The sequence below is a fragment of the Caloenas nicobarica genome, chromosome 4 (genome assembly GCF_036013445.1).
Source record: "Caloenas nicobarica isolate bCalNic1 chromosome 4, bCalNic1.hap1, whole genome shotgun sequence".
Lineage (NCBI taxonomy): Eukaryota > Metazoa > Chordata > Aves > Columbiformes > Columbidae > Caloenas > Caloenas nicobarica.
The window spans coordinates 79,570,036-79,596,280 of record NC_088248.1 but is presented as its reverse complement, the minus strand read 5'-3'; positions in this window follow the sequence as shown (position 1 = coordinate 79,596,280).

Below are 26,245 nucleotides of genomic sequence, written 5' to 3'. Positions count from 1 at the left end.
AGCCCGCGGGACACGCCCCCTCCTGCCCTCCCCTTCCTGCCCGCCCCTTCGCCTCCCTTCCCGCAACCCGATTGGCTGCCTATGCACGTCAATTTCCATTCTCCCCGCCTATCATCACCCCTCCCCGTTTGCCCCGCGCGGCGCTCCGCTCCGCCCCTCCAGCTTTCTCGCGCGTCCTGATTGGCCCGCTCTGCACCGCCCTTCGCGTTCTCTCCACCCACTCGCTGGAACCTCCAGGCGATTTGCACAGCCGGCGCGGCTTTCCCTTCTATTTAATCTGTTTCCATTTCTAGGTCTTTCTCGGTCCGTTAGAGCCCTCGGATGCTCCATCTGCATACATATATATATACACACATATGTAAAATATACATATAGGTATCTCTCTATATATCATCTATAGAAACTTAAAAATAATTTCATATGTGTGTGTATATATATATGCATAAATATATATGACTAGAAATAGAAATATAGCTTCCCAGGGAAAACAACTGCCATGGGGCTGGGCTGCAGAGCAGCGAGTGGGTGGGGAGGACAGAGCTACGGGGGGAGACAACGGGCGCTTTGGGGCAGCGCAGGTGCCCCGGGGGTCCGCGAGCAAAGGGGCGACGGGGGGGCAGTGTGGAACGGGGGGGCCGGAGAGGAGAGAGGAGGGAGCGGGGACACGTCTCACGGGGGAAAAAATACCCGCGGGGCACGTTTGGAGAGAAATCGTTTGGGGAGGGGCAGAGACACGCGGGAGGCAGTGCGAGTAGAAAGGTGCGCGGGGCGGGGGGGGGGTGGGCACGGGACGTGTGTGGGGGTGACCTGCACCTGGGGGGTCCACCCGGGACCACCCACAGCAGACGACTCACCTGGGACAACCCGCAAAGGAGAATTCGCTCTGAAGAACCGACCCACGACAGAGACTCCACACCGGATCATCCCCAGCAATGCCCCTGCAACTGCTGGCTTTTCACTCTGTATTTGCCCCAAAAAGGGGGGCAGTGTGCTTGTCCGTAAGACAAGTTTGGTTTTTTTTTTTTCCTAAACTCTTCCAAAATGCCTAATTTTGAGAGGTTTTGGCACTTTTTCACAACATGCTTTTGGTTCAATGCACGAAAATACGGTTCGTTTTGCTTTCCAGCTGCGCGCATCCAGGGAGAGTTCGCTTTCCCCAGGGCCTAAAATTCTTCTTTTTCTTATTATTTTCCCCATTGCACATGCAGACTCAGGGTGTTCGGCGTGTTTCTCAGCTGCTGTGGCGGGTCACGCTCTCTGTGCGCAGCCCCAGAAGGGGGCATCAGGCGTTCACGGCTCCCCCTCTGAAAAACAAAAATTCCAAATGAGAGTTCAGCGTCTGAAAAAAAATAGCGCAGAAGAAAGCAGAGGAATTCAGTCGGAATAAGGGAGAGGAGAGCAGCTGAGCTAACGGAGGACTTGGGGGAAATGGGCCACCTTGAAACACAAGGCATCTTTTAAAAGCCAGAGCGATTTGAGCAATTCAAGACAACATTAAGACAAACTGACACCATTTGGGACACACTCGGCGGACAAGGAAACGCTCTCGCTGACGCTAGAAAGCGTCTCGCCCCTTCCCTCCGGCACCGCCGCAGGAGACAACCCCAGCGAGGCCGCGGGACGGGCTCGCGCCGCCAGCGGGATCTGCGCTCACGGATCCGCCGCCACAGCTGAGCACATCCCTCGCGACGCTGCTGCTGCTGCTCCTGCTGCTACGCATCTGGCTCAGTCAGTAAAGCTGAAAGCGTGCAGCTCCAGAGAGTGACACTAAAAAGCAAAGAACCAACCGCGGTCATTCACTTTATACTAAAAAGGCGTGCGGATGGTTACTTACACCAGAAAAAACCCTTCTCTTCCATTTTCCTTTGGCATTTCCTTTGGCACGGGCGCCTGCGCCATCGCCCAGCGGCAGCGCTCGCTGGCCGTGCGCTGCAGTACCCGAGTTTCGCCACACGAGAGCAGCACCGAGGCGCGCCGCGGCACCGCACTGGGGCGGCCGCCTGCAGTACCGCGCTTTGCCCACAGGACGGCAGCACTGAGACCCGGCGCGGCAGCCCCGGGCCAGCAGACGGGCCGCGTTCCGCGGGAATCCCGCAAAAAAAACCCAAACCAAAAACAAAACAAAAAAAACAGAGAGCCGCGGCAGGAAAGCGCCCCTGTCGCAGGGACGGCCGCAAGTCCCGAAAACGAACACCGCCGCCCGCCAGCCCGGTGCCGGAAGGCTAACGCGCCCGGCTTGCTCTGCTGGCCGACGGCACCCGGAGGCAGCGCCTCTGAGTCCCGACCCCAGCTGTCCCTGGCCCGCGGCAGCATGCAAGCACGCGATCGGCCCGCTCTGCACTTGAATTGCCATTCCCTCCGCCCATCGCCTCCCCGCCCGAAGCGCAAAGCCACGTGCATATTGGGCGCGAGGCCTTGCGCTGTCTTTTTGTGTGTGCCTTTTCTTTTTCCTTCTCTTGTGCCACGTTGTCCAGAAAGGGGAAGCTGAGCGCGTGGGTGCCACGGCTCCACGGGGCTCCTCTCCACGGGGAGGGCGCTCGGGCCAGGAAGGACCCTGAGCCTGGCGTGGGTGGACACACCCAATCGCACGTACGGACACAGAACCCGCCGGGCCTCGCCCTGAGCTTCCGCACTTCCGCCAAAGCGGCACCCCACTCGCCACGTCGCCGAGCCTGCAACCGCACCTTAGCTCTGTTTTTAAACATCCCCCTGACAAAAGGGGGCTGCGCCGCTCCCGGAGAGACTGCAATACCGGGAACGGGCGCTGCACGGGAGACACGGCTCCAGGCCACAGACCGTTAGCCCACCTGCCCTAAGAGTCACACGCCTCTCACCAGCTTCGCGAGCTCGGCCATGAGGGCAGGAGGGGGAAACCTAACTAAACACCTCCCCACCGCACCGGCCCATCCTGTTCCTCCTGTTCCAACGTCACGGTCACCCTCGCCACGCCCGCACTCACCTGCCGCCTATTTCGCCGCTCCGTTCCCCTTGCTCCCTCCCACCGTCCCGCCGCGCTCAGCGGGCACCGACACCCGGCGGGAGGTTCCCGCCCGTCACCTCATGCCCCTCTGCCGGCTCCGGGGACCTCACCAAGGACTGCCCTGCCCTGAACCGCCTGCCTCCAGATCCCCGGGAGCCGGCCGCAGCGAGAGCTCCGCAGCCTCCCGTCCCTCGCCCCGACGCCCGTCCCGTTCATTCCCAGTACCCCCCCGAGACACCACGGACACGCTTGCCAGGGAGCTAGCTATTCCAACTGGATTGAGTCGGCGCGCTCTCATTGGCTACTTTCCACCCCACCGCGCTGCCCTCCTATTGGATGCTCCTTCCCGCGCTCCGCCCCCACAAGCCCGCGCCTGCGCTGGACCTGACTGAGGACTGCGCCCATTTGGGCATGCGCAGTAGGGACTTCACAAGCACCGCCCCTCCGCCAACCTCATTGGCTGCCTACGCACGTCAATCGCCATTCTCACCGCCTATCAGCGCTCCGCCCCTCAACCTTGCTCGCGCCGTCTGATTGGCCCGCTCTGCATCCTCACTCGCCTGCTCGCCGCCCTGCGGGGACCCCGAGCGCATTTGGCCGTGCAGCTTCAAAGATGGAAACTAAAAAGTAAAGAACAAACCGCGGTCATTCGCTTATCCTAAAAAGGTGTGCGGATGCCTACCCACACCACAACAAGCCCTTAGCTTTCATTTTCCTCCGGCACTACAATTGCATAGGTGTGAACTCGTAAAATTAAACCATCCATCTCCCAGACACACGCTTCGAACTTGACTACGGTGGGTTTCTGTTTGTCTTACACCAACGGACTTGCACATTTGTGAGCAAACACATTCATTTTGAAGCACAGCCCCTCCCGGGGGAAAAACACGTCTTAGTCATTGAACAAAAATAAAATCCGACTTGGAGCTCCCAAACATTAGGGAGCGGCGGGGAAACAAACAAAAGCGAAGACCAACAGCAGCATCGTAAAGTAGTATTCAGCTTCGATTCTGATCACGTACTTAAAAGCCTCTCTCAGCCCTACGAACAATTAGTCCTTTTCTGGAAGGACACATTTTTTTACCTGAATGTCCTCAATTGAAGACTCCACTAAACAGAACGGGGATCGAGCCGCAGGACAACATGCCATCGACATATTAACAAGGAAAAAAACCCACAAGTAAACCCCAGGTTCGATTACTACTTTCCATCCCGTTTCATTCCTTACATTCCAACTGGCACCCAGGTGCTCCAAAATTAACTATGCCCATGCCACTTCTCACTAAAAATTCCGTTCTACGTTTAAACATTCAAGGCTATTTCCAGTGTGCCCATAAGTTCACTGTGAACAAAGACAAGAGAAACGCTCAACCCTAAGGAGCGCCGGCCGGCAGGTTTCTCCCCCCTCTGCCCGGGACCGAGAAGACGCCGCCACCGCCGCCGCCTCCTGCCGCCTCCTCGCCCGTGCCCCCTCGCAGCGGGGCCGCCCCACGACAGCCGGGGGCCTCTCTTTTTTTCCCGGCGGCCGGTCCGACCGCTGCCCCCCCGCTTTCTGACGGCCACGGCCACGACCCCGCCCGCAGCGGCAGCGCCCCCCTCGGCCCCGCCCCGGCACGGGCACAGGGCGCCGCTTCCCAGCTGCAGTACCGGCCTGTGGCCACCAGACGGCAGCACCGAGCGCGGGCGCGCCGCGCCCCCCGCGCCGCCGCAGCGCGCCCGCTTCTTTTCAGACCCCCGGCCCTTCTTCTTGACCCGCGGGCAGCTTCAGCTGCCCTGGAACGCGCTTTCCCAGAGCCGCGCGGATGACAGACACGCATACCCACGTACACTTCCCCAAGCCTAAGCGTAGCCAGGATTCCCTTCCTCGCCCTCAACGTTTTTCTTCAAGAGTCCAGCAGCTCACCTGTCCTCGTGAGCTGCCTCGCTGCAAACAAACGAGCAGAAAAGAAAAAAAAAAAGAAAAGAAAACAAGAAAAGGAATGATCTCTTCCAGGCAGTTTCTCGAAACAGTCGAGAGATTATAAAATTGCACGTGTCTTTTCCAAGCAGAATGAGCCTGTGATTCCACGAAAAAGGAGGGCAAGGAGCAGGTCAGCTTGTCAGAGAAAGACAGGGACAGGGAGCAAGACAAGGCGACACAGAGAGAGAGGCAAAAGGGACAGGGAGGCAGGGCAAAGGGAAGGAGAGGCCAAGATCAGAGACCAGCAGCAGGACACAGACGGTGGGGAAAACTCCTAGAATGGGCAGCGGGAGAGACAGACCAAGGAGAAACGGGCGCCGGGCCGCGGGACAGGGAGCGGGGCAGACCGTCACGGAAACAAAAACAAAGAGGCAACGGGACAGAGAAACGAGGGGAAAGACAAGGAGAAGGGCAGAGAAACAGGAACGGGGGCGGGCAGGGAGCAGGACCGAGAGATGGAGCGAGGAAGGGAAAAAAGGACGGGGGCAGAATGCAGGGAGAGAAACGACGACAGGGAGCAGGACAATAGCATGGGCTGCAGGACAGAGACGGAGGAATTGCAAAAACACAGACACGAGGAGCACCACAGAACGACAGCCAGGGGAAAGAGGCACAGAGAGCGCGACAGCGCCGGAGCGGAAAAAAACGAACCAAACCAACGGCGCTGGGCCGCTGGAGAGAGAGACGCAGAAAGAAAAAAAACACCCAGGAAGAGAGAAAAGAAAGAGGGGATGGCTGGCTGGGGGAGGGAGGGGAAAGCAGTTAGAAAGGGCGGGAGAAGGACCGCCACGGAACAACAGAAAAGCCAGCGAGGCCAGGCAGGGCAGGGGGGCCGTGACACTGCTTGTCTAGCAGTATAATCTGCGATCTGCCAATTTATTTCCAGTTTCCTGATCACTGCTCCCTTTCGATGCCCTTTGCAACGCACGATGGCAACTCTTCTAGCAACGGCACAGCTTCCAACAATTGGAGCATCATATTTAATCTGTCTTCCTTCTGCTGTTAATAAACTTTGTTCTTTTCAAATGGCACGCACCATTCTAAAAACATACTTTGAAACAGTGCAAATATTAACCTCCTTCTCTTTGGATAATTCTAAAGCTCGTGTGAGCGCAGCTTTCTGGGCAGAAGTCTCCGCAGGTAAAGGTTTAGTTTCGATTACCTTGTGGGTAGTTGTCACCGCACACCCGGCTTGACGTACTCCTCGCTTTACGCAGAGCTGCTTCCGACGGTGAACCAGGAGCCTTCAGCATCCTCCAGTGGCCGGCTGGTCCTTTAGATCCGGTCCGCTGGAGTAAACAGCTTCTGTTGTTTCCGAGCAATCGGACACCACAGGCTCCGAAACAGATCCACTGAGGAGAGAAGCTGGATTGACAATGTCAGTAGTAGCAATATTTCCATCATCTTGTTCCACCCACACGGCCTGGTATTTCAGGGGACGCTAATACAGTCATTTGCTGTCCCACAGTGAGCTTACGAGCTTCCCGCACATCGAGCGCGACAGCTGCCACGGCTCAAAGACAGCCAGGCCGGCCTTTGCTCGCTTCGTCTGGCTGCTTAGGGAAGCAGACCACGGCTCGCTTAGGAGACCTTAACCGCTGTGCCGGAACACCCAAAGCAATACTTTGCCTTTCGTGTGAGTACAACCAAAATGGTTTGGTGACACCCGGGAGGCCCAGGGCCGGAGCCCTCGCCAGTTCCTTTTTCAGTTGCGAAAAAGCCCTCCCGGCTTCTCCCGTCCAATTCAACTCGGAGCTGTTTTCTTTTAACAGTTCGTACAAAGGCTTTACTGAGAGTCCATCATTCCAAATCCAAAGCCCGCACCAACCTGTCCTTTCAAGAAACGTCCGCAGCCCTTCCACCGTCGCCGGTTCCGGCGTCCGGCAAACAGGTTCTTTCCGCTCTGTCCCCAGCTCTCGCCGTCCTCCGGAGATCTCCAATCCCAGATAAGTCACTCGGTGCCGCATCAGCCGGGCCTTCTGTTGGGAAACCCCATGCTCACTTAAGCGCAGAAAATCAGTCAGCTTACAGTCCATTGCACACAACCCTCTTCGGGTTTCGTGCCTATAAGGAGACAACAAAGTCCCATTGCCCGGAAGAGCTTCCCAGGCGTCACGTTCTCATGCTAACTGGTTTCCGAAAATCACAGGGCTGCTCCTGAATCCCCGGGGTGACACGACCCAGGTTAATTGGGTCTTTCTCCCACTAAAGGGATTTTCCCACTCAAAAGCAAAAAGCTTCTGACTCTCTTTGGCTAATGCAAGACAGAAAAAGGCATCTTTGAAATCCAACACGGTAGACCATTTGTGATTATCTCGCCATTTATCTAACAATGTGTAAGGGTTAGCTACTACCGGGTGTCAATCTGCGGTAATTTTGTTTATCGCTCTCCAATCTTGCACTAACCTATAGCTTTTACTGTCTGGTTTCTTTACAGGCCGGATTGAAGTGTTCGCTTCTGACTCACCTTCTATCAGCAGCCTAAACTGCAAAAAGTTACTGGTCATTTCTGTCACAAACAGACCTGAGAAATCTTTGTTCATTAAAACTCGTGGAAACATGCTGTAGCAAAACAGGAAATAGTGTGTTTACTTGATAGACTTTGCCTGCCATGTTTACCTGATAAGAAGCCGAGACAAGATAACCAGAAACAAAGAGAGATATACAGCGGTCAACGCCCACATGACGCAAGACACACCGCAAGTTGCACCATAGCACAAGCCTTCAATGAGAGTGGAGAATTACATCCGAAAGAGGACTATAAAAGCCGAAAGGACTAAGTTTGTGTGTGCGTGCGCCACCAGAGAGACTGAGGTCTCTAGGCCGCACCCAGCGCTGTCTTTGCTTATCGTAGCCTGCTACTATTTGGCAATAAAATTTTAATTGTTTAAGTTAATTGGAGTCGAAATTTATTACAATTTGGTGCCGTGACTCGGATGAAGGACATTCGGTGACAATCCTTCTGAGGGAGGCGCCCCGCTTTTCTTTTTGCGGCCTTAGGAGAATTTTGCCACCATCCTTCACCGACGAACTTGTCTGAACTACAATAAGCAAAGTAAATGCCGGCAGCCCCTTAAACTTTGTGCACGAAGATCCGAGTGAAGACACAGGACGCGTGAGTATAGGCCGGATTTCCACTCGGGTTGGGGCTGGTTTCCTGGGGTACCACGGCTGAGACGTCCAAGTACGGACGAAGTGAGTGTGGACCCTCCAGTAGTGCAGTTCTCGTAGCCCGCGAGGGAGCGAGTCACGAACGAGGGGAGTGCGTGTGAGTGTGCGTGAGGGTACCCTGGAAGATGGGACAGAAGAAAAGCAGACCTTCTAGTCCCATGGGTGGGGATTTGCAAGTGAAGCTCCCACCGATTCCTCAGAATAGCCCACTAGGATTAATGATTAAGCATTGGAATGATTACCCCTCTAGACGGGGTAAAAGAAAAGTAAAAATGATACACTACTGTATGGAAGTTTGGGGAGGAAAAGAAATTCGTAAGGACCATTTATTTTGGCCAGTATTTGGATCCTTTGAGGATTGGATTTGCCAAGCTCTAAATCTCTATGTTAACTCAAAGGAACCGTTTAGCCAGGAGGAAAGTGATTATGCGCGCTTATGGATAGGGTCAGAAACAAGGATCAATTTATATCCGCTAAAAGAAAAGGGGGATGAAAATCATGGTAAACCAAAAACAAGGCGACATGAGGAAGAAATTCCTGTGACACCCCCACCTTATGTGCCGCCGCCACCACCCCCAATACCTGACCCTAGTCCAAGTGCTCCCCCATTGGCACCGAATCTGGAAGAAATAGACCACGACCAGTCCACAGGACCTGTCACGCGCAGTAAGGCCAGAAAACAACAACAAGGGACAGGACAATTATACCCGTTGCGGGAAATCGCGATGGGAGGCCCACAAGTAGGAATGGGATATGTGACGGTACCTTTACATTCCGGAGACATTAGAGATTTTAAAAAGGAAATGGGAAACCTGCTAGAAGACCCATTAGGAGTCTCAGAGCGGGTTGACCAATTCCTAGGGCCTAATATATATACATGGGATGAACTACAGGCGATCATAGGAATACTATTTACCGCCGAAGAAAGGGGGATGATCCGTAGAGCTGGAATGCGACTCTGGGATGAACAACATCAACAGGGTCCTGCAGCAGACACTAAACGGCCGCTGCAAAAACCAGAATGGGATAATCAGAACCCGGTACATAGAGGTCATATGCAAGACCTGCGGACGATACTAGTCCAAGGTATTAGAGAATCCGTGCCGAGGGGACAAAATATTGGAAAAGTATTTGGTATGCATCAAAAAAAGGATGAAACACCCACAGAATGGCTAGAGCGCCTAAGAAAAAACTTGCAGTTATATTCGGGATTAGATCCTGGTTCCCCTGTGGGGGAAGCATTGTTAAAAACACAATTTGTAGCAAAATCTTGGACAGACATTAGGAAGAAATTGGAAAAGCTTGAGGATTGGCAAAATCGCGGGTTAGATGAGTTATTGAGAGAAGCCCAGAAGGTATATGTAAGGAGAGAAGATGAAAAGGGGCGAAAGACAGTACGAATGATGGTTGCGGCAGTAAGAGAGACTACAGCCCAACAACAGCACAAACCTCGCGAACAAAGAACACAATATAAAGGACCTGGTCCCAAAACAAGACCTATAAGCAATGAGACCGTGATGGAGCGGGGAGAGTTGAGAGAGTGTTTTTACTGTGGAAAGAAAGGGCACATAAAACGGAACTGTAGACAGAAAATTGCGGATGAAAAGATGTTTAAAGCGGAATAGGGGTGCCAGGGGCTCTTTTTGCTGGGGACCCAGAAGGGAACAGAGCCCTTGATAAAATTAAAAGTGGGCCCCCAGCAGCAGGAAATTGAATTTCTTGTCGATTCCGGAGCGGAGCGATCTACCATACAAGCCCTACCTAAGGGATGTAAAATATCCTCTGACACTATGCAAGTAATTGGGGCAAAAGGGGAGCCATTTCGTGTTCCCATTATAAAAAGGGTAGTTATTGAAACAGACTCCAAGATAGGAGTGGGAAATTTACTCCTAGTCCCAGAAGCTGAATATAACCTTTTGGGGCGAGACTTAATAATTGAATTAGGTATCAATCTAGAAGTGGTAGGAAAGGAAATTCAAATAAGATTATGTCCTCTTAAAGAAGAAGATGAGAATAAAATCAATCCCGAAGTATGGTATATGGAGGATTCAGGAGGGAAACTAGAAATAACGCCCTTTAAAGTTAAAATCTCCAATCCAGAAACACCTGTTCGGGTGAAGCAATATGCAATATCAGAAGAAGGCCGAAGGGGACTAAAACCAGAAATAGAGAGATTGTTAAAAAAAGGCTTACTTGAACCTTGTATGTCCCCTTTTAACACCCCCATTTTGCCTGTAAAAAAGAAAGACGGAAAGTGGAGACTAGTACATGACCTAAGGGAGATAAACAAAAGAACAATAAGTCGGTTTCCTGCAGTAGCTAACCCGTATACCCTTCTGAGTCATCTCAGTTCGGATGATAAATGGTATAGTGTAATAGACTTAAAGGACGCGTTCCTGGCCTGCCCATTAGACGAGGAAAGTCGAAATTATTTCGCTTTTGAGTGGGAGGATCCGGATACTCATAGAAAACAACAACTACGATGGACAGTCCTTCCCCAGGGATTTACAGAATCACCTAACTTATTTGGACAGGCCTTAGAGCAAATTCTACAGGAATATGAACGTAATCCTAAAGTAGTATTAGTACAGTATGTGGATGACCTATTGCTGGCGGGCCAAGAGGAAGAGATGGTTAGACAAGAGAGTATAAAATTACTACATTTCCTTAGTCTACAAGGACTCAAGGTATCGAAAACGAAACTCCAATTTGTAGAACAAGAAGTTAAATATTTGGGGCACTATTTAAATAAGGGAACCAAGCATTTAGACCCAGAGAGAGTAAAGGGAATCTTAACGTTGCAAGCTCCAAAATCTAAGAGACAGATCAGACAAATATTGGGATTAACTGGATACCGCAGGCATTGGATTGAAAATTATACAAAGAAAGTAAAGTTTTTATATGAAAAATTAACACAAGAAAACTTAGTACAATGGACAAAACAAGGTGAAGACCAATTAGAAAGTATAAAAAAGGAACTGATAAGTGCCCCTGTATTAAGTTTACCTGACACGCGGAAACCGTTCTATTTGTTTACTAACGTGGACACAGGGACTGCATATGGAATTTTAGCACAGGAATGGGCTGGGCGAAAAAAACCGGTAGCTTACCTGTCTAAATTGTTAGACCCCGTTAGTAGGGGTTGGCCTACATGTTTACAAGCAATTGTATCAACCGCTTTGTTAGTAGAAGAAGCGCAGAAAATAACATTCGGAGGAAAATTACATGTATTAACGCCACATAACATACGAGGGGTTCTTCAACAAAAGTCTGACAAATGGATAACAGATTCTAGGTTACTAAAATATGAAAGCATCCTAATTGAATGCCCGAAATTAATTTTGGAAAGCACTTCTTTGCAGAACCCTGCGCAATTTTTATATGGAGAACCTAGCAAGGAATTAACACACGATTGCTTGCGGGTAATTGAAGAGCAAACCAAAATAAGGCCTGATCTAGAAGAGGAAGAACTATCAGAGGGAGAAAGATTATTTGTAGATGGTTCTTCCCGAGTTGTTGAAGGGAAGCGTAAATCAGGATACGCGATAATAAATGGGAAAACAAATGAAGTTTTAGAGTCGGGACCACTGAACCGCGGATGGTCCGCACAGGCGTGCGAGTTATATGCGGTTTTAGGGGCTTTACAATTGATTGGCACAGGTAGTGGGACCATATACACAGACTCAAAATATGCATTCGGAGTAGTACACACGTTTGGCAAAATATGGGAAGAACGAGGGCTGATAAATTCACAAGGGAAAAATCTAATACATCAAGGATTGATTATACAGATTTTACAGGAAATAAGAAAACCTAAAGAAATAGCAGTGGTACATGTGAAAGGACATCAGAAAGGCTTAAATCCGATCGTGAGAGGAAACAATCTTGCGGATGAAGAGGCGAAAAGAGCAGCCTTATTAAGTCTTAAAGGATTAGACTATGGGATCCCAGACCCAAAAGAACTAAGAAAAGACTGCCCAAACTGTGGGCAAGAGACGATGCGGGAAAACAACTACCCTTGCTATGAGTGCTGGAAGGAGTTTAATGTAGATGCCATTCCATGCACCTGCTTAGGCCTAAGGAATAAATGGTGTCCTAGTCACCCGGGTATATATGTTTTTAGCGCTATGGAGCAAGAAAAACTTGTCAAATTAGGAGCAAAGCAGCAAGGCGAACATTGGAAACTAGAGGATGGGAGGGAAGTAGTTCCAAAAGTAACTGCACTCAGTATAATGAATAGATTACATGATATTACGCATTGGGGAACACAAGCACTAGTAGATCAATTTGCTACAAAGTATGCCTGCATAGGAGCATATAATGTAGCAAAACGGGTGATTGAAACGTGCCTCACCTGTCAGAGGGTGAATAAACAACAAATGAGGAAACGAGTTCCTGGTGGGAGGGAGCTCGCATACCGACCATTTGCAAAGATACAAATCGATTTCACAGATCTACCTAAGGTCGGACGCTACCGCTATTTGTTGGTGATAGCAGATCATCTCACGCACTTTGTGGAAGCATTTCCAACAGCTAGAGCTACTGCTCGCACAGTAGTAAAAATATTGTTAGAGGAAATAATTCCCCGACGTGGAATAATTGAAGCCATAGATTCTGATCGAGGCCCGCACTTTGCATCAAAAATAGTTATGGAAACTTTCCAAGCATTAGGTACCAATTGGCAATATCATACCCCGTGGCATCCACAAAGTTCGGGAAGGGTAGAACGAATGAATGGAGAAATAAAGAAACAACTGACAAAACTAATGATAGAGACTAAAATGTCATGGGTAAGGTGTCTGCCCTTAGCATTATTAAATATAAGAACACAGCCGAGAACTGACCTTGGAATCTCACCGTTTGAGACGTTATATGGTATGCCTTACGATTTAGAAATGCCACAGGAACACCCAGAGATAAAGGACTTTCAGATAAGAAATTATCTAATACAGTTACTAAAAAGGAGAGAATACCTTTGGAAAAAGGGATTAGTAGCACATCGTCCGCCCCTAAACATAAAAATACATACTCTAGAGCCCGGAGATAGAGTACTTATAAAAACCTGGAAGGAGGCATCACTAACCCCTCAATGGGAGGGACCTTATGTTGTTTTACTCACTACAGAAACAGCTATTCGAACTGCCGAGAAGGGGTGGACGCATGCCAGTCGAATAAAAGGCCCGATCAAGATAGACACATGGACTGCAGAATCTACGGATGACCCTTTAAGGATCAAACTGAAAAGACAATAAATGAACCTGGAACTGCCAACCTGCATCGTGCAAGTACAGAAAAACGATAAAATTGAATATAAATACCCCATTTGTACAGATTATAGAGTTAGATGTAATAACATAAGTTGTAATTGTTATCCTTTTGTATGTTTCAAATGCATAGTATGTCAGGAAAATGGGTGGTCGCATTGCCCAGATGGTGTCCCTCCTCGTGGAACTTGTGATCAGTGTTATTACACTGAACGGAAAAATACTAAATTGGCATTAAAATTTAAAGTCTCACAAGGGGAAATAGAAATCGGAGATCCTAGTTGGTGGAACATATATGTCTATGGAATTCGGCCCGAACGATTTTGTTTTCACCCTAATGAACCGACTCCTCTAAAAGCGTATATAATAAGGGTGTGCTGCTGAATCATTGTAAAGGGAATAACGTGTTACTCTCCCTTAGTGAAAAGCTGCAACTGGGAAACTTATAAGCAACGGTGCAGTTGCCAGAAAAATTCGGGGCCCTCTGAAGAATATTCTTGCTGCCGAGAAGATGGCTTACCCCATGGCTCGAAGCAACCGAGTAGACGGGCGAGGCAGAGGGATAACTCGAAGTGGGGGCAAAAACCCGAATGGAGTTGTGCGGCAGTATTGGCAGAACTACCCCAATGTTAGACAACACAATAAATTGCAAAACGAAAGCAAGCAAAACCTGGGCAAATGCAACCCCATCTGGTATACTATGTTAATATTTTTGCCAATGGCAAGCAATGGAGAAACAGCACATAGACCATACAAATGGACTCTAATCCAAGTAGAAGAAGGTCAGGTAATTAAAGAAAACATTACAGTAGGACCCCCTAGCTTTTCTGCTTCCCTTTGTCAACTAGCGCCTATACAACCATGTTTAAACCTATTGGCCTATTACTTGTGTCCCTCTTCTAATCCAGGAAAGAGTTATTGTAACTATCCTAATGAATATTATTGTGCTTATTGGGGTTGTGAAACTATCGCCTCTGATTGGAAACCTCCCGTGCAGGGTAAGTTTTTAATTACAACTTGGGGACCTCCGGGATGTGACCCTCCCCAACGCGATTGGTCAGGAGGAATAACAAAGATCGGTAGCTGCACGCACTTAACACTCACAGTTTTACAGCCAGAAAATCAAGGACGGCTGTTAGGAAAGATTTGGGGAATCAGATATAAAGAACCAGGGAGGGATCGAGGAGGGCTCATAAAGATACAGAAGGAGCCCGCACCCACAGATAAAGCCCAATCAACGGGTCCTAATATAATAGTGAATGAAGAATTAACGAAGGAAGAATTAGGTATGAGTAAAAACGAAATAAATAAGCTTGAGAACACGCAAGGCTCTGATACTAATGAAAATTCACTCTGGATGCTAATGAATGCAAGTTATCAGGTTATTAACAGAACATATCCGAATTTAACGACAGAATGTTGGTTGTGTTTTAATCCAAAACCACCCTACTTTGAGGCCATTGGGTTTGAGGCAACACCTAGACTTGTAAACGGAACAAATCCTAGCCTTTGTAAATGGAATAATGAAACCCAAGGAATTTCGTTGCAGCAGGTACAGGGTAACGGAGTATGCATAGGTAAAGTAACTGCCGAAAAACAACACCTATGCACAAATAAAACACGTTCCGGCCAGTGGATACGAAGAGTCCGAAAGCCCGGCAATTGGATAATACCGGCTAATAATTCCAAGTGGATATGTTCAAAAAGTGGACTCACGCCCTGCGTTTCTTGGAATTACATAAAGCAGTTAAAAGAATTTTGTATACAGATAATAGTGATTCCAAAAATTACTTATCACCCAAAAGGATACGAAGAAACCGTAGTAACACATCAATTGGCAAAAAGAGAACCAGTTACTGCTGTAACCGTGGGCACTCTGATAGCCCTTAGTGCAGCGGGCGCAGGAACTGGTATCGCCTCAATAGTGAATCAGAACCACCAATTTGCAGCACTGAGAGTAGCTGTTGATGAAGACCTGTTAAGAATAGAACAATCCATAAGTGCATTAGAAAAATCAGTAAGATCTCTATCCGAAGTGGTCTTACAAAACCGAAGAGGGTTAGACCTATTGTTTCTTAAAGAAGGAGGGCTTTGTGCAGCTTTAAAAGAAGAGTGTTGCATATATGCCGATCACACGGGACTAGTGAGGGATACGATGAGTAAACTTAGGGAAAATATAGAAAAACGAAAAAGAGAATACGAATCTCATCTAAGCTGGTATGAAAGCTGGTTTAGACAATCACCCTGGCTTACTACCCTTTTATCCTCAATAGCAGGGCCGCTGATCCTTTTAGTCATGGTATTAACATTTGGACCACGCATCCTGAATAAAATATTAGCGATCGTGAAAGGCAGGCTGGAAGCTGCCCATTTGTTATTGATTAAAGCGAAATATGAAAAATTATGTGACCAAAATGACACTGAATTACTAGTATTAAGTAATCAAGAATGACAACGTTTTAACGAACAAAATGGGTAAAAAAAAAAAAAGGGGGGGGAAATTGTCACAAACAGTCCTGAGAAATCTTTGTTCATTAAAACTCGTGGAAACATGCTGTAGCAAAACAGGAAATAGTGTGTTTACTTGATAGACTTTGCCTGCCATGTTTACCTGATAAGAAGCCAAGACAAGATAACTAGAAACAAAGAGAGATATACAGCGGTCAACGCCCACATGACGCAAGACACACCGCAAGTTGCACCATAGCACAAGCCTTCAATGAGAGTGGAGAATTACATCCGAAAGAGGACTATTAAAGCCGAAAGGACTAAGTTTGTGTGTGCGTGCGCCACCAGAGAGACTGAGGTCTCTAGGCCGCACCCAGCGCTGTCTTTGCTTATCGTAGCCTGCTACTATTTGGCAATAAAATTTTAATTGTTTAAGTTAATTGGAGTCGAAATTTATTACAATTTGGTGCCGTGACTCGGATGAAGGACATTCGGTGACAATCCTTCTGAGGGAGGCGCCCCGCTTTTCTTTTTGCGGCCTTAGGAGAATTTTGCCACCATCCTTCACCGACGAACTTGTCTGAACTACAATAAGCAAAGTAAATGCCGGCAGCCCCTTAAACTTTGTGCACGAAGATCCGAGTGAAGACACAGGACGCGTGAGTATAGGCCGGATTTCCACTCGGGTTGGGGCTGGTTTCCTGGGGTACCACGGCTGAGACGTCCAAGTACGGACGAAGTGAGTGTGGACCCTCCAGTAGTGCAGTTCTCGTAGCCCGCGAGGGAGCGAGTCACGAACGAGGGGAGTGCGTGTGAGTGTGCGTGAGGGTACCCTGGAAGATGGGACAGAAGAAAAGCAGACCTTCTAGTCCCATGGGTGGGGATTTGCAAGTGAAGCTCCCACCGATTCCTCAGAATAGCCCACTAGGATTAATGATTAAGCATTGGAATGATTACCCCTCTAGACGGGGTAAAAGAAAAGTAAAAATGATACACTACTGTATGGAAGTTTGGGGAGGAAAAGAAATTCGTAAGGACCATTTATTTTGGCCAGTATTTGGATCCTTTGAGGATTGGATTTGCCAAGCTCTAAATCTCTATGTTAACTCAAAGGAACCGTTTAGCCAGGAGGAAAGTGATTATGCGCGCTTATGGATAGGGTCAGAAACAAGGATCAATTTATATCCGCTAAAAGAAAAGGGGGATGAAAATCATGGTAAACCAAAAACAAGGCGACATGAGGAAGAAATTCCTGTGACACCCCCACCTTATGTGCCGCCGCCACCACCCCCAATACCTGACCCTAGTCCAAGTGCTCCCCCATTGGCACCGAATCTGGAAGAAATAGACCACGACCAGTCCACAGGACCTGTCACGCGCAGTAAGGCCAGAAAACAACAACAAGGGACAGGACAATTATACCCGTTGCGGGAAATCGCGATGGGAGGCCCACAAGTAGGAATGGGATATGTGACGGTACCTTTACATTCCGGAGACATTAGAGATTTTAAAAAGGAAATGGGAAACCTGCTAGAAGACCCATTAGGAGTCTCAGAGCGGGTTGACCAATTCCTAGGGCCTAATATATATACATGGGATGAACTACAGGCGATCATAGGAATACTATTTACCGCCGAAGAAAGGGGGATGATCCGTAGAGCTGGAATGCGACTCTGGGATGAACAACATCAACAGGGTCCTGCAGCAGACACTAAACGGCCGCTGCAAAAACCAGAATGGGATAATCAGAACCCGGTACATAGAGGTCATATGCAAGACCTGCGGACGATACTAGTCCAAGGTATTAGAGAATCCGTGCCGAGGGGACAAAATATTGGAAAAGTATTTGGTATGCATCAAAAAAAGGATGAAACACCCACAGAATGGCTAGAGCGCCTAAGAAAAAACTTGCAGTTATATTCGGGATTAGATCCTGGTTCCCCTGTGGGGGAAGCATTGTTAAAAACACAATTTGTAGCAAAATCTTGGACAGACATTAGGAAGAAATTGGAAAAGCTTGAGGATTGGCAAAATCGCGGGTTAGATGAGTTATTGAGAGAAGCCCAGAAGGTATATGTAAGGAGAGAAGATGAAAAGGGGCGAAAGACAGTACGAATGATGGTTGCGGCAGTAAGAGAGACTACAGCCCAACAACAGCACAAACCTCGCGAACAAAGAACACAATATAAAGGACCTGGTCCCAAAACAAGACCTATAAGCAATGAGACCGTGATGGAGCGGGGAGAGTTGAGAGAGTGTTTTTACTGTGGAAAGAAAGGGCACATAAAACGGAACTGTAGACAGAAAATTGCGGATGAAAAGATGTTTAAAGCGGAATAGGGGTGCCAGGGGCTCTTTTTGCTGGGGACCCAGAAGGGAACAGAGCCCTTGATAAAATTAAAAGTGGGCCCCCAGCAGCAGGAAATTGAATTTCTTGTCGATTCCGGAGCGGAGCGATCTACCATACAAGCCCTACCTAAGGGATGTAAAATATCCTCTGACACTATGCAAGTAATTGGGGCAAAAGGGGAGCCATTTCGTGTTCCCATTATAAAAAGGGTAGTTATTGAAACAGACTCCAAGATAGGAGTGGGAAATTTACTCCTAGTCCCAGAAGCTGAATATAACCTTTTGGGGCGAGACTTAATAATTGAATTAGGTATCAATCTAGAAGTGGTAGGAAAGGAAATTCAAATAAGATTATGTCCTCTTAAAGAAGAAGATGAGAATAAAATCAATCCCGAAGTATGGTATATGGAGGATTCAGGAGGGAAACTAGAAATAACGCCCTTTAAAGTTAAAATCTCCAATCCAGAAACACCTGTTCGGGTGAAGCAATATGCAATATCAGAAGAAGGCCGAAGGGGACTAAAACCAGAAATAGAGAGATTGTTAAAAAAAGGCTTACTTGAACCTTGTATGTCCCCTTTTAACACCCCCATTTTGCCTGTAAAAAAGAAAGACGGAAAGTGGAGACTAGTACATGACCTAAGGGAGATAAACAAAAGAACAATAAGTCGGTTTCCTGCAGTAGCTAACCCGTATACCCTTCTGAGTCATCTCAGTTCGGATGATAAATGGTATAGTGTAATAGACTTAAAGGACGCGTTCCTGGCCTGCCCATTAGACGAGGAAAGTCGAAATTATTTCGCTTTTGAGTGGGAGGATCCGGATACTCATAGAAAACAACAACTACGATGGACAGTCCTTCCCCAGGGATTTACAGAATCACCTAACTTATTTGGACAGGCCTTAGAGCAAATTCTACAGGAATATGAACGTAATCCTAAAGTAGTATTAGTACAGTATGTGGATGACCTATTGCTGGCGGGCCAAGAGGAAGAGATGGTTAGACAAGAGAGTATAAAATTACTACATTTCCTTAGTCTACAAGGACTCAAGGTATCGAAAACGAAACTCCAATTTGTAGAACAAGAAGTTAAATATTTGGGGCACTATTTAAATAAGGGAACCAAGCATTTAGACCCAGAGAGAGTAAAGGGAATCTTAACGTTGCAAGCTCCAAAATCTAAGAGACAGATCAGACAAATATTGGGATTAACTGGATACCGCAGGCATTGGATTGAAAATTATACAAAGAAAGTAAAGTTTTTATATGAAAAATTAACACAAGAAAACTTAGTACAATGGACAAAACAAGGTGAAGACCAATTAGAAAGTATAAAAAAGGAACTGATAAGTGCCCCTGTATTAAGTTTACCTGACACGCGGAAACCGTTCTATTTGTTTACTAACGTGGACACAGGGACTGCATATGGAATTTTAGCACAGGAATGGGCTGGGCGAAAAAAACCGGTAGCTTACCTGTCTAAATTGTTAGACCCCGTTAGTAGGGGTTGGCCTACATGTTTACAAGCAATTGTATCAACCGCTTTGTTAGTAGAAGAAGCGCAGAAAATAACATTCGGAGGAAAATTACATGTATTAACGCCACATAACATACGAGGGGTTCTTCAACAAAAGTCTGACAAATGGATAACAGATTCTAGGTTACTAAAATATGAAAGCATCCTAATTGAATGCCCGAAATTAATTTTGGAAAGCACTTCTTTGCAGAACCCTGCGCAATTTTTATATGGAGAACCTAGCAAGGAATTAACACACGATTGCTTGCGGGTAATTGAAGAGCAAACCAAAATAAGGCCTGATCTAGAAGAGGAAGAACTATCAGAGGGAGAAAGATTATTTGTAGATGGTTCTTCCCGAGTTGTTGAAGGGAAGCGTAAATCAGGATACGCGATAATAAATGGGAAAACAAATGAAGTTTTAGAGTCGGGACCACTGAACCGCGGATGGTCCGCACAGGCGTGCGAGTTATATGCGGTTTTAGGGGCTTTACAATTGATTGGCACAGGTAGTGGGACCATATACACAGACTCAAAATATGCATTCGGAGTAGTACACACGTTTGGCAAAATATGGGAAGAACGAGGGCTGATAAATTCACAAGGGAAAAATCTAATACATCAAGGATTGATTATACAGATTTTACAGGAAATAAGAAAACCTAAAGAAATAGCAGTGGTACATGTGAAAGGACATCAGAAAGGCTTAAATCCGATCGTGAGAGGAAACAATCTTGCGGATGAAGAGGCGAAAAGAGCAGCCTTATTAAGTCTTAAAGGATTAGACTATGGGATCCCAGACCCAAAAGAACTAAGAAAAGACTGCCCAAACTGTGGGCAAGAGACGATGCGGGAAAACAACTACCCTTGCTATGAGTGCTGGAAGGAGTTTAATGTAGATGCCATTCCATGCACCTGCTTAGGCCTAAGGAATAAATGGTGTCCTAGTCACCCGGGTATATATGTTTTTAGCGCTATGGAGCAAGAAAAACTTGTCAAATTAGGAGCAAAGCAGCAAGGCGAACATTGGAAACTAGAGGATGGGAGGGAAGTAGTTCCAAAAGTAACTGCACTCAGTATAATGAATAGATTACATGATATTACGCATTGGGGAACACAAGCACTAGTAGATCAATTTGCTACAAAGTATGCCTGCATAGGAGCATATAATGTAGCAAAACGGGTGATTGAAACGTGCCTCACCTGTCAGAGGGTGAATAAACAACAAATGAGGAAACGAGTTCCTGGTGGGAGGGAGCTCGCATACCGACCATTTGCAAAGATACAAATCGATTTCACAGATCTACCTAAGGTCGGACGCTACCGCTATTTGTTGGTGATAGCAGATCATCTCACGCACTTTGTGGAAGCATTTCCAACAGCTAGAGCTACTGCTCGCACAGTAGTAAAAATATTGTTAGAGGAAATAATTCCCCGACGTGGAATAATTGAAGCCATAGATTCTGATCGAGGCCCGCACTTTGCATCAAAAATAGTTATGGAAACTTTCCAAGCATTAGGTACCAATTGGCAATATCATACCCCGTGGCATCCACAAAGTTCGGGAAGGGTAGAACGAATGAATGGAGAAATAAAGAAACAACTGACAAAACTAATGATAGAGACTAAAATGTCATGGGTAAGGTGTCTGCCCTTAGCATTATTAAATATAAGAACACAGCCGAGAACTGACCTTGGAATCTCACCGTTTGAGACGTTATATGGTATGCCTTACGATTTAGAAATGCCACAGGAACACCCAGAGATAAAGGACTTTCAGATAAGAAATTATCTAATACAGTTACTAAAAAGGAGAGAATACCTTTGGAAAAAGGGATTAGTAGCACATCGTCCGCCCCTAAACATAAAAATACATACTCTAGAGCCCGGAGATAGAGTACTTATAAAAACCTGGAAGGAGGCATCACTAACCCCTCAATGGGAGGGACCTTATGTTGTTTTACTCACTACAGAAACAGCTATTCGAACTGCCGAGAAGGGGTGGACGCATGCCAGTCGAATAAAAGGCCCGATCAAGATAGACACATGGACTGCAGAATCTACGGATGACCCTTTAAGGATCAAACTGAAAAGACAATAAATGAACCTGGAACTGCCAACCTGCATCGTGCAAGTACAGAAAAACGATAAAATTGAATATAAATACCCCATTTGTACAGATTATAGAGTTAGATGTAATAACATAAGTTGTAATTGTTATCCTTTTGTATGTTTCAAATGCATAGTATGTCAGGAAAATGGGTGGTCGCATTGCCCAGATGGTGTCCCTCCTCGTGGAACTTGTGATCAGTGTTATTACACTGAACGGAAAAATACTAAATTGGCATTAAAATTTAAAGTCTCACAAGGGGAAATAGAAATCGGAGATCCTAGTTGGTGGAACATATATGTCTATGGAATTCGGCCCGAACGATTTTGTTTTCACCCTAATGAACCGACTCCTCTAAAAGCGTATATAATAAGGGTGTGCTGCTGAATCATTGTAAAGGGAATAACGTGTTACTCTCCCTTAGTGAAAAGCTGCAACTGGGAAACTTATAAGCAACGGTGCAGTTGCCAGAAAAATTCGGGGCCCTCTGAAGAATATTCTTGCTGCCGAGAAGATGGCTTACCCCATGGCTCGAAGCAACCGAGTAGACGGGCGAGGCAGAGGGATAACTCGAAGTGGGGGCAAAAACCCGAATGGAGTTGTGCGGCAGTATTGGCAGAACTACCCCAATGTTAGACAACACAATAAATTGCAAAACGAAAGCAAGCAAAACCTGGGCAAATGCAACCCCATCTGGTATACTATGTTAATATTTTTGCCAATGGCAAGCAATGGAGAAACAGCACATAGACCATACAAATGGACTCTAATCCAAGTAGAAGAAGGTCAGGTAATTAAAGAAAACATTACAGTAGGACCCCCTAGCTTTTCTGCTTCCCTTTGTCAACTAGCGCCTATACAACCATGTTTAAACCTATTGGCCTATTACTTGTGTCCCTCTTCTAATCCAGGAAAGAGTTATTGTAACTATCCTAATGAATATTATTGTGCTTATTGGGGTTGTGAAACTATCGCCTCTGATTGGAAACCTCCCGTGCAGGGTAAGTTTTTAATTACAACTTGGGGACCTCCGGGATGTGACCCTCCCCAACGCGATTGGTCAGGAGGAATAACAAAGATCGGTAGCTGCACGCACTTAACACTCACAGTTTTACAGCCAGAAAATCAAGGACGGCTGTTAGGAAAGATTTGGGGAATCAGATATAAAGAACCAGGGAGGGATCGAGGAGGGCTCATAAAGATACAGAAGGAGCCCGCACCCACAGATAAAGCCCAATCAACGGGTCCTAATATAATAGTGAATGAAGAATTAACGAAGGAAGAATTAGGTATGAGTAAAAACGAAATAAATAAGCTTGAGAACACGCAAGGCTCTGATACTAATGAAAATTCACTCTGGATGCTAATGAATGCAAGTTATCAGGTTATTAACAGAACATATCCGAATTTAACGACAGAATGTTGGTTGTGTTTTAATCCAAAACCACCCTACTTTGAGGCCATTGGGTTTGAGGCAACACCTAGACTTGTAAACGGAACAAATCCTAGCCTTTGTAAATGGAATAATGAAACCCAAGGAATTTCGTTGCAGCAGGTACAGGGTAACGGAGTATGCATAGGTAAAGTAACTGCCGAAAAACAACACCTATGCACAAATAAAACACGTTCCGGCCAGTGGATACGAAGAGTCCGAAAGCCCGGCAATTGGATAATACCGGCTAATAATTCCAAGTGGATATGTTCAAAAAGTGGACTCACGCCCTGCGTTTCTTGGAATTACATAAAGCAGTTAAAAGAATTTTGTATACAGATAATAGTGATTCCAAAAATTACTTATCACCCAAAAGGATACGAAGAAACCGTAGTAACACATCAATTGGCAAAAAGAGAACCAGTTACTGCTGTAACCGTGGGCACTCTGATAGCCCTTAGTGCAGCGGGCGCAGGAACTGGTATCGCCTCAATAGTGAATCAGAACCACCAATTTGCAGCACTGAGAGTAGCTGTTGATGAAGACCTGTTAAGAATAGAACAATCCATAAGTGCATTAGAAAAATCAGTAAGATCTCTATCCGAAGTGGTCTTACAAAACCGAAGAGGGTTAGACCTATTGTTTCTTAAAGAAGGAGGGCTTTGTGCAGCTTTAAAAGAAGAGTGTTGCATATATGCCGATCACACGGGACTAGTGAGGGATACGATGAGTAAACTTAGGGAAAATATAGAAAAACGAAAAAGAGAATACGAATCTCATCTAAGCTGGTATGAAAGCTGGTTTAGACAATCACCCTGGCTTACTACCCTTTTATCCTCAATAGCAGGGCCGCTGATCCTTTTAGTCATGGTATTAACATTTGGACCACGCATCCTGAATAAAATATTAGCGATCGTGAAAGGCAGGCTGGAAGCTGCCCATTTGTTATTGATTAAAGCGAAATATGAAAAATTATGTGACCAAAATGACACTGAATTACTAGTATTAAGTAATCAAGAATGACAACGTTTTAACGAACAAAATGGGTAAAAAAAAAAAAAGGGGGGGGAAATTGTCACAAACAGTCCTGAGAAATCTTTGTTCATTAAAACTCGTGGAAACATGCTGTAGCAAAACAGGAAATAGTGTGTTTACTTGATAGACTTTGCCTGCCATGTTTACCTGATAAGAAGCCAAGACAAGATAACTAGAAACAAAGAGAGATATACAGCGGTCAACGCCCACATGACGCAAGACACACCGCAAGTTGCACCATAGCACAAGCCTTCAATGAGAGTGGAGAATTACATCCGAAAGAGGACTATAAAAGCCGAAAGGACTAAGTTTGTGTGTGCGTGCGCCACCAGAGAGACTGAGGTCTCTAGGCCGCACCCAGCGCTGTCTTTGCTTATCGTAGCCTGCTACTATTTGGCAATAAAATTTTAATTGTTTAACTTAATTGGTATCGAAATTTATTACAATTTCTTTTACCCCTTCTCTATCCTCTCAGTTCAGAGGATATTGTCTAGTTCTGACTGGTCCAGCTCCAGCTTTCAAATTAATTTTCACTGGTTCTGCATTCTTTGATTTACCAGGAACTGCCGAAGCCCATACCCCTGCAAATACTTGATCCAATATTTCCCGAGCTATTTGGCTTTGCTTGTCAGTTTGAATCATTGCCAATTAAAATCCCGGCTCTTTTATCTTGAATCTCACTTTCCCCCGTTTGAATGTTATGATTGCTTTCAATTGTTTTCATAGGTCTCGTCTTAGTAACAGTTTTGGCGACCTAGGCATATATAAGAACTTATACATTCCGACTGGTTTTCCTAACTTATATTTGATTGGCCGTAAAAATAAAGCTTTCTTTGGTTGGCCAGTAGCTCCCACTACAGTTACAAAATCTTTATCTGAGGGTATCGTTTCCTGGTTCAAAATAGAACAAGATACTCCAGTATCAATTAAAAACTCCATTTCTTTTCTGTGTTTCCCTGGCTTTACTAGGACCGGTGGATCTGCTAGGCTGGATTCCTCAGGTTCCCGTCAATCAACTTCTGCCACTGACCATTACATCTCATCGAGGTTTCTCTATTCACGTTATCCCCAGGTGGCTCCCCAGTCTCCCCGGTGAGCTAAAATACACCCTAGCGGGCTCTTCTTCGGCATTTTTTCTGATTGGCTGCTTTCCACGCCACCGCGCCGTCCCATTGGCTGCTCCTCCCCGTGTTCCGCCCCCACGAACCCTCCTCGGGGCGCAGCCGCGCGAGGACCGCGCCATTGGGGCCCGTTTTCCCCACAAGCACGGCTCCCAGAGCCGACTCTCCGGGGCGGCGGAGCCGCAGCGGAGCCGGCCGGGCCGGGCACTCACCGGGGCCGCGCAGAAACAGCGACGAACGGCGGCGCGGCGGGACCGCTCCGGGCTCGAGCTGGGCGCGCACACGGCCGCCGAGAGCACCGCCCGCGCTTGCCAGCGGCCATCTTCGCGCATGCGCGTCGGGAAGCCCTCGGGACACGCCCCCTCCTGCCCGCCCCTTCCTGCCCGCCCCTTCGCCTCCCTTCCCGCAACCCGATTGGCTGCCTATGCACATCAATTTCCATTCTCCCCGCCTATCATCACCCCTCCCCGTTTGCCCTGCGCTGCGCTCCGCTCCGCCCCTCCAGCTTTCTCGCGCGTCCTGATTGGCCCGCTCTGCACCGCCCTTCGCGTTCTCTCCACCCACTCGCTGGAACCTCCAGGCGATTTGCATAGCCGGCGCGGTTTGACATAGTTACAATCAGATCTATTTAGACCGAGGTATCTCTTTACACCAATTAATAAATAGAAGATATGTATACAGGCATGAGAGAATATATAGAGATGATATATAATATCTATTGGGACTATGTAACACATAGTATTTACACATAGCTCTATCTACTCTACACTTTTTTCTATTTTAAATTGGTTCCTATAAAAAATAATTTCTCATTTTCAAGTCCATCATTATTTAAATTTACATATAGACAAGACGTTT